The following is a 10,038-nucleotide window of genomic DNA, read 5'->3' as shown; positions in this document are numbered from 1 at the left end:
TTCCCCATAGCAGGTCTAAAGCCTGGGGTTTGCACTGCACAGCTCTTTTCTTTTCATGCTCTAAGGGATGATTTTAAATGAGTTTAACTAAATCAGAGAAAAGTCTCCCTGCTGGAGGCATTCATAATCATAAAATCATAGAATATCCTGAGTTGGAAGGGACCCACACTGATCACCAAAGTCCAACCTCTGAAATAATCTGAAAGAACTGTTTGGGATGACTCTGTCTCATTAATTTAATTGAGCCTCTTGATAAGATACCTGAATTAGGATGACATGGTGCAAACACCAGCCCTTAGGTTGCTTCTCACTGTTTTTCTGGGGTCACTGCTGGTCAAACAGAAATGTGACATAACTTGCTTGTCCCCCTCAGCCAATATTACTGCAGGAGCAGGAAAAAAAAAAAAAAGAAAAAGAAAGAAGGTGACATTAAACCAGCTAAAAAAATCTCAAGAGACCTGTCAATCAAGAAAGATATTTACTGAAGCTTCTATTGACCCATATATGCTCTTATCTAGAAACCTTTATCTTCTAAGACAATGTTGACTAACAGCTTTTCCTTTACTCTTGTTTCTATCTTAAAAGAATAACAAATAAGCTTAATTCTTCACAAAATCTTTAGCAAATGCCTTTTAAGCCTAACACAATGGTAGTTATTTTAAGAAGGATTGCTAAGCACTGCAACACTTTTCTATTTTTCTGTCTTCGTTTTTCATATTGGAGCACTTAATCACAGTTAATCTTTGTGCACAAGGAAGACACATTAACTTTGTTTGCACAGGACTGATATAAAAGCTTTCAACTCCTCTGTTCCCGTATTCATCTCCCTGGTAAGCTTTACCATTTTAAATAACAGATAAAGGAAATGCTAAAGATTCAGTGATACAGTCTATCCTTGCTCAAGTAGCTGCAGGAACTAAACTTGTAAGAAAACTTGGAGCCAGCCTAAAGCTGAGCACCAGCAAATCCCACTGGGAGGTTTATGTGGAGGAGAAGGGCAGGGTTTATAAGGTTGTATTCAAAAATAGCAACCTAGAAGATGCCAGTGGTTAGGACAGGTGAAAGGAGACCACCTCCCTGTAAAACTGGGGCTTCTAGAGTCTCTACTCTCTGCAGACACAAAAAATCCTTTATCCTGGGTTACTCCAAGTCCTGTCCAACCTGGCCTTGGACAATTCCAAGGATGAGGCAGCCACAGCTTCACTGGGCAATGGCTTCTTAAAGAGTCTTGTTTTTCTAGGGTTATATTCTCCAAGGCTGTGAAACTGGGGCTCCACTAAAATCAGTGAGTCTGAAATAAACAGAATTTCTTTTGGACTGACTCTGATAAGGGCAGTGGTAAATGAAATGTCTTTTATGGCCTCTTTACTCTGCCAGAGCAATAAAAGGGGGTACTTGCTTGCACCTGAAATTGCCCTGCTTAATTATCTTGGAATAATAAAAGTAATAAACCCTTTGCCTTCTCCATATCCCACACACACCTACCAGAGCAGCCCTGCTGGTATAAATGTACCAGTGTGGGACAGGAAGAGAATTAGAATGCTGTGGCTTGGGGGTATTGGCTGGAAGGAGAAAGCTGTATGTTAATTCATTAAGTAGGACCTGTTCCTGGGATTTTTTTTTTTTTGGGTCTGATTATATAGGTATGAGCTTAAACTACTGAACTCAGGAGAAATTCTGAGCTCTTGAGGCTGGATTCCTGCCATGTCCACATGATTCCATATTGGAGGAGTCTCAGAAGTGCACAGGATCCTGTGTGCATTTAATTGCATAGGAAAGAGGATTTGACATGGGGAACAGAGATGGTTCCTCGTGCTGGCACTTGGGAATGAGGGCTCTGGGACATGGCATGTGCATGGAGCACATCCTTGGATTTCCCTAGGAAAACTCAACCAGTGAAGAGAAATGGGAAACAGAGAGAAGAGATCCCATAGCAACTCCAGTAGATATTAAAGCACAGCTAGAAATTCTCCATTTCTGTCTTTTGCTAAGCCTGCATCCTGTTTTGTGTTTGCTAGGATCCAGCAAAACACAAGTGATACAGGTTGCCCAAAATTTCTCTGTGTCTGTCCAGACACTTCTGGGAGCTGTTCACAGAGACCAAACTGAAAAACACTGAGCATATTTTGGCCAAGAGCCATCTTACTTCGCTGTGAAGTGCTGTAGTATAAATAAATACATATGTGCAAACAAATGCATAAAGAACAATTGTTTGGTGGTCAGGAGAAGCAAAGCTGCCCTTTCATCCCAAGATGAGAGGACATTAGATCAGGCTGATTAGCAGGTAGACTGTTGGCTGTTGGGTCTTTTTGTTTCCCCTTTACTTTCTGTTTAGTTTCAGTTGTACTGAAACAACTTACAAGAGACCTGAGTATCCACTGACCAGGCATCTGGTGGGCTCAGAGCCTGAGAGCCAAAAGGTTACACTCAAAGGACATGTCTGTGACAACAAATAGACCATGGCTCTGAGGGCAAATGGCACAAAATCAATCAACCAGAGAGATTCTTTCTGTCCCTTGCTTCAAAAAAGTTCTGCCTTCCCTGCACTATTAATTTCCTACATATAGAATCGTAGAAATGCTGAGTTGGAAGGGACCCACAAAGATCATCAAGCCCAGCTCCTGCCCCTGTGCAAGACAACCCCAGGAATCACACCAAGAGTGCCTGAGAATATTGTCCAAACACTCCCTGAACCCTGGAGGGATTGGTGCTGTGGCCACCTTCGTGGAGAGCCTGTGCTCAGTGTCCTTTGAGGTGCTCTAAGATGTGTCTTGCCTCTTAAGACCACAGATCTTCCACAGATCCCAAATAATTTTTGACAATCTGGTGCAGATGATATAGATATTCCAGGGTTTTACTCCAGGTGTTGGTAAGTGGCCAGCTGGATGAATGTCCTAGAAAGTACAGTCTCTAAAAAAAAACTGATTAGTGGCCCAACAAAAGTATCTGCTTTAAAGTGAGCTGAGTAAATTTTAAGAAGTCACTGACAACACTGCTGGCTTCCCACCAGCTGCAGTGGGATTTCACAGGTCGTCAAGTAAACACCTGAATTTGGATACCTTCATCTGTGAGCTAAATCTCATTCCAAATTCCTCCTTGAATATCTAATACCACTTGAAATGCATGAGTTTGTTCGTGGATCTGACCATGGATATCTAAGGCTCTATATCTTACCCGCTTTGTAACAATAAAAGAGTAAATATCAGAAAAAAATCCTTAGAAATAAGCTTCTGAGCAGCTTCATGTGCAGCACAGATAAGGCAGAAGAACCACTTTTTGCTATATTCTTCTTTTCAGAGTGCCCTGTTCTAGTCCTCTAGGACAGGCAACTTTGTCTCCTGGGGAAGCAGGTAAGTGTAGAGATTTTTATTGCAGATATTGCTCATTTCTAACTCCCTGTCCTAATGACTGCAGATTGTGCATCAATTGGTTTTGTCAAAAAAAAAACAAAAACAAAAACAAAAACAAAAAACCCAAAACAACAACAAAACAGGCTCCTTGGGTTTCTACAGATTCCCAAAGGAAGTTTTAGTTCATTGGCTGTGGGTGTCATCCTACAGTGTCTGAATACTGGTGCTACTGGTTGGGTCTTGGAAGGGATTCAAAGGCAGCGTTGTACAAGAGAGCTCCACAGGTCCTGGCACGTTCAACAGTGGTGGGTAGTGGGGTTGCTTAATAAAGCAGTTCAGTTCAAAGTGGAGGCAGAGGGAGTGTAGGCTCATAGATCACAGCACACATGCTAGCCCAGAAATGCCAGGGTATTTCAGTTGTCATTAAAACATGCAGGTACATGAGTTATTGGTGGAACGAATCATCCTGTGATGCCTGAGCACGGAGCCAATAGAGGCAAAACACTTCCAATATTTAGCAAGTTTGGCAAATTGTTTAGCTTGGAAGTTACTGAAAGCCATATTCATTTTAATTAGCCTTCCAGTGTACTGGCAACAGGTCTGGTTTATCTGTGCTCAGACCCCCTCCAAGATAGGTGTTTTTCAGGTCCCACACACTGAATTTTGGAAGCAGCTTGAGGAATTATGAACGCGAGGGATGGATGTGACTTGTCTAAGTCAGGCAAGATGTGGGTGGGCTCTTTCTCAGCTGTCTGGCACAGCCAGTCCTTGACACTCTCCCTCATATCCCACCTGCCATTCTAGGGCTGGGTTCTCAATAGGGCACAAAAAGGTGTTTGACATAAAAATCTGGGTGCTGCAGATTCTGAATATCATCACGGGAGTCTCAGTTTTTAGGGGATGAGATGTTCAGCAAGGGACACAGAGGGGTTCTGGATGCTGTGTTCAGACCACCCTCAGTGTGCCCATTTACCTCAGGACCAGTCAGTGATTTGCATCACCCTGATCTCCCCACCCTGAGCCACCAGTGCTGTGGAGTGCCTACAGAACCCAAATGATGCACCCCAGTAGCAATGTGGGAGATTATTAGGACTATATTCAAGTGCTGTGGCACTTGAAAATGGGGATCATGATTAAAAGACCCAATTTGTTTTTCAGAGGGTAGCAAGGAGGACTTGGCCTTTTCCCTGCTGTTATAATCTCCCTTCTCTACTTTGGGATGTTCATGAGATAGAAAACCTTGCTAAGAAACTCCCTCCAATGAAAAATAATTAATCTTTCATCATCCCTCATTTGCATCTATCTCACTACCAGCCGAGGAATGCTGGTCTAAACAGAGACAATCTCAAAAAACAGACAGGTAGACAGGGGGAGTAGCAATGTGGACTTCATCTTAGACATCAAAGTGATTGCTAACAGAGTTCTATTTATAAAGTTGGTAGATTTTCAATGCACTTTCACAGAATGAGATGGATAATTAAAGAGTGGAGGTTTTGTGCCGATGAGTAAGTAAACGCTTCATTTCTAAAATGATTTGTCTTAAATGAGTTGCTTAAGGTTCTGTTTATAGTCTTGGAGTGCTGGAGCACTGTCATACCTCCACTGGTAACATCTTCCCTCAGGGACTTGAGGGAATAGCATCAGGCCCTGTGGTTTTTCTCCAATAACTTATTAGCACCCTTTGCTTCCCAAACCAAGCTGGTTTTTTCTGACATAGCATGAAAAAAGGAGCAACTTTAGGTCCCACATCTTCAGGCCAAAATCCTGAATGACAAGATTAAATATTTTTAAATTTTTAAATTCAATGTTTATAGGAATTTTTAACACTGAGCATGGAGGTTTGTGTTTGAGGAATAACTCAGGGTGGAGGAAGTACAGAAACTGAGATTTCCTGGTCCAGCTATGGACAAAGTGGGAAGATGAATGAGGGATGGGGGGAGAGAGAGGAGCTGCTCACAGTAAAGCAGCTTATGGTCTCTCCAATTCTGGAGAACAGGATTTTTCCACAGGGTTTCTTTCCCAACAGGGAAATGTAGCTAGCTCCATCTGGGACTAATTATTCACCTGGTGAAGGAAAACAGGAACTATAAACTGATTTAAGGGTCCTGCCTCTCTTGCTGTAACATTTCTCCAGCAATGACTTCAGACCCACTACGGGGAAAAGGGAAAACTGCTTGCAAGAAACACTTTTGCCTTTGTTTATTCTTGGTGGCCTCAAGGAATGGATTGGACCAGCTTAGAGCAATATCCAAGCTGCACTTTTCCTCCCTGAAGCTCGTTTCCATCAATATAAGTAGCACCAGCTTCTATAACTCTTGAAGAAAAGCTCCTTTCTTCTTTAAAGAGCTCTTTTTTTTTTTCTTTTTTTTTTTAAGAGCTCATGAACATCTCTCAGAGTGGTGAAGATGAGTTTAATGATGTGGCTACTGAATGCTTGAGATCAGAAAGCAAATAAAAGACAACACAGAATCATCCCTTGGTAAATTTTCACATTGTTCTTAAGGTAATCTCAGAGGTAGATTCCATTTTTTGAGTGTTTGATTTCACCACCATCACCTCAACATCCCCCTGCTTGAAATTGTGACACAGAACTGGGACTCTGGTTATTCCAATGCCAGAATGGGACTCAGGGCAGATATATTGAGCCATATATGTTCAACACCAGAATCTCCATATAGCTGGGAGCAATGGGTACAGAAGGAAAGAGCAGTGTGTTATAGCTAACAGCAAACAATAGATACCTTGGAAAAAAACCCCTGGGAATAATCACACTGTGATACTTCCTCAAACATCCTCCCAGGTGTCAGCAATTTGCATCTGAACCAAAGGGGCTGCATCTGTGCCTTTGTGTTCAGCAGCCCTGGGGAGTTTTAATTCCCTGAGTTTCTCCAGCAGCCCACTGGACCCAGGTCAGCTATTGGCAAAGATTTGTTACTCCCACCTCTGGAGACACCATTGCAGCTCCTGTCTGCTGTGCATTTCCACCTGCCTCTGGCAGGGCTGATGGGGTGTGCAGCAGTGGGAAGGCTGCACTGCAGGGCTTTGCTGCAGCACCCACACTCAGGAAAGGTTTGCTCTAAGGTGTTTTCCCAATGACTCCTTGGACATGGGAAGCCTGGCCCATGGAATGCCTCTTTGGAGACCAGCATTGCAAACCAGTCATAGAGTTTCACATGGAGTTTATTCATCATGGTGAGTAAGGTGGGTGACATGAAGTTTGACAGAGGCACAGGTCTTGGGGGAGGTGTCTGTAGTGGGTGACAGTGTACTCTGGTCCTCTCTTCTCCTCCTCCTATTGCCAAGCCCAGCTGTGCCCACACAGCTTCCAGGGCTGGTGTGCAGACAGCAATTTGAACAGTGCTAGATAAAAAGCAGTCTGTCTCACACCTCTTCTTCTTCCAAAAGCAGCACCAAAGCAGGAAGGAGGAGTGAAGGACCTGGATGTAGATAAGGGTGGGTTCTGTCTCTAAGAAAACATGTGTGGAATCACAAAGTTGTTTGCTTAATGTCTTTATGAATTTGGAAGGCACTCCCAAAACACTCCCTCCACACAGCCCTGCCCCTCACCTCAGCTTGGCAGATGCCTAACAGGAGGCTGGCGTGGACCCCAGTGATGCACAGACCTGCGTGGGGTGATCATGCCAAAAAATATTTTTACCCCTCTACACCTTTCTGATATGTACAGCTCATACCCCAGCAGCCAAGGCAGCTGTGCAGTCTGGGGTCATTCCCATTCCCTCTCCCATCCACCCCTGCCAGCCAAGCATCTTGCTGAGAAAGACAAGGAGCAAGCTGAGGTGCCACCACGAAGGCTCTGTCCCATCCTCTCTCTTGCAAACCCAAATAAAAGTCTAGAATGCTCCCTAAACCAGGCTCTGAGAGGAATGGGTTAACCTGGGAGGCAGTGAAAGCCACATGAGAACTGCACAGGTGCAGCAACAGTTTTTATTTGGTAAATATCACCTCCCCAACCCAAGAGGAGGCCCATGAAGGAAGATGCCTCTTCTGCAAATAGGAAGAGTGTGGTTAGGAGCTCTTGCCGAGCTAATAAAGGCTGTTGAAGCTTCAGCTTCCGTTGGTGGTTAACCCTGTGACACTGCTCCTCTGAAAACAGCACCTGAGCATACACGGCGACATCTTGTTCGATCTGGCATGGTTTTGATCACATCACCCTCTGGGCACACAGCTGAGAGGCATTGCTCATGGAGCAGGGGTTAATGGTGCACAACAAGCCAGGGCTGTGCACTGCTGCATGAAGCAGAGCTGGGGTCAGCTGGGGAAATCCAGGCTGTCCCTGCCTGGTGAGCAGGGCTGGGATGGGTGCAGGGCAGGGAGACATGGTGCAAGAGGAAAATAGTTGCCCTTGTGGTTAAAACCCAAAGCTTGATGACCTATTTCCTAGCAGAAGTGTTCTTTTTTGGGTTGGTTGTTTTTTTCTGCCTCTCGAGGAGGAGTGCTTGGATTGAATAGATGAGATGTGCAGCTCTCTGAGATGACGGTTGGACCCTGGCTCTGCATCAGAGCCACCTCAGCCTGCAACACCCATGTTTTCTCCAGGCCAAGGCTCTGCAGGTAAATAGAATCTTCAGAGCAGGATGGAGCCTGAGCACAGAGCTGATTTCTGCATTAGGAGCTTTTTTGCATCTCAAGCCCAGAGCCCTTTCATATCCACAGGACTGATTTTTGAGCAGACAGAAGTATATTAGCAAAAAACCTACCCACAGCTTGTGTCCCAGCTCTAAAGCTGCTTCACAAGCTCAAGGGCTTATTTTTTTCCTGCTGGAGTAAGTAATGCCAAAATTAGGAGGAGGATGTTACATGGAACTGGTGTCACCCTACCCCGTGGTAACATCCAAAATTACCATCACATCCTCTCCTGAGCTGGGAATGGCTCATCTCTCTCCTCCACTGTGCAACCCCAAGCAGCTATGTGAGGGGTTTGCTTGCTTCACTGTCTATAAATATATCTCTATTTTCTCCATCCCTAAGCACTGCTAAACTGTATTTCAGATACTGAGGAAGATGAGGGAAAAGAGTCTGCAACAGGCCTCTGTGAAGGTATATTTTTTAGGGTAGAATATATATATTTTTTCTTATTCAGAATTTTCTTTGTCTGCAAAGCATCACACACACCCCCATGGATCTGTAGGCACACTACAATTTTAATAGTGCTTCAGTTCATGTTTCACTCACTCCACATCAGTCAAGTGGCGTCTGCAGAGTTGCAGTCCACTTGCAGGCTGGTAAACAGCTCCCTGGAGGTCCTGCTTCATCTGGGCCAGCTCTGCTCTGCAGAGGTCCAACACAAAATGATGGGGTTTAACACTGCCCCCATGGCAGCCCAGCAGAAATTTTCTCCTTACTGCACTAAGGCAGGATTGGGGTGGGCTGTCTTATGCTGCAACAGATCCAGGCTGGCCCTATTTGACATCCCTTAGTGTTCAAGGCCAGGTTGGATGGGGCTTGGAACAACCTGGTCTAGTGGAAAGTGTCCCTGCCCATGGCAGGGGTGTTGGAATGAAATTATCTCTAAAACCCCTTCCAATGCAAACCATTCTGTGTTTCTGTGACTTTTGTTTCTCACACCTTCACTCCAGTGTCCATAGGCTGTGACAAATATCCTTTCCCCACCCCTTCTTTCTCTTTCCCCTGTTGTCTTCTCCTGTCCAACATCTCCTGTGCACAGCTGGGCTCTTCACAATGCTGTTTTCTCCAGGCATTAACTTATGAGTAGTACAGGCACTACCTTGGAAATTTACCCCTATGTGCCAACTTCCTGCTATGTGAAACACCTGCATTTAACAGCAGAGAAAGAAAACAACCAGCACAGTAAACCTTGGGTAAAACTGGTTTCAATTAGGAGCCTTAATTGCAATGAAACTGAAAGGAACTCTGCTTATACGAGCTCTCCTCCTTCTCATTCCCTCCCGTCTGAGTGAAGCATCACATCTCTTCAGTCCCCACCCAGACAAGTGAACCTAGTACCCAAATCTCTGCCTTCTTTCTCATTTTTCCTCCTCACTGGCTGAGGTGAAATCCCAGCTACAGACTCTCACAGCTACAATAGACCTTCAGACACTTTGGTATGACTCCCTCTATGCTGGTGCTTCTCACCCAGTTACCCTTGCAGTGAGACCCAGGGATCCCAGCTTGTTTTCCTTTCTTCCCCTCATGTCCCTCAGTTTTGGGATGCCAGCCATCACACGGACAGTGTACCTGACTTCCTGCCTGAATGCAGCAAAACAGGGGCTGCAAACTTCCACACACATTTCCCCCATCCCCTGTTGTAAATATCCTCCACTGAAAGCTACGATTTCTCCATTTTAACCCAGATCTGCCCGAGGTGTGGCTATTTTCCTATTTCCATCAGCACAGTTTCGTGTCTCTTGGCAGAGGGAGCATGTTGCCTTACTCAGTATCACGTCCGCAGGTGTTTCAGCCCCTGCCTCACTAAGGAGGTGACAGGAGATGGCTCGGACCTGTCACACCTACATTTCATCATAAAAATGTTAATGGATCATTCCAGAAAGTCTCTGCAATCTTTTCAGCTGCTTTTACTAAATGTAGTGTTGGACATTCTTGGCACCAGCATGGCTTGTTGCTGCCTCTGGAGAACTGGAGCTGGGTTATGCGCAGTGCTTGTTCTCAGCTGCAGGGTTCTGCAGACTCCAATTTCCCCTGTCATTAA

This window comes from Oenanthe melanoleuca, chromosome 1A (genome assembly GCF_029582105.1).
Source record: "Oenanthe melanoleuca isolate GR-GAL-2019-014 chromosome 1A, OMel1.0, whole genome shotgun sequence".
Lineage (NCBI taxonomy): Eukaryota > Metazoa > Chordata > Aves > Passeriformes > Muscicapidae > Oenanthe > Oenanthe melanoleuca.
Note: the sequence above shows the minus strand (reverse complement) of the source record.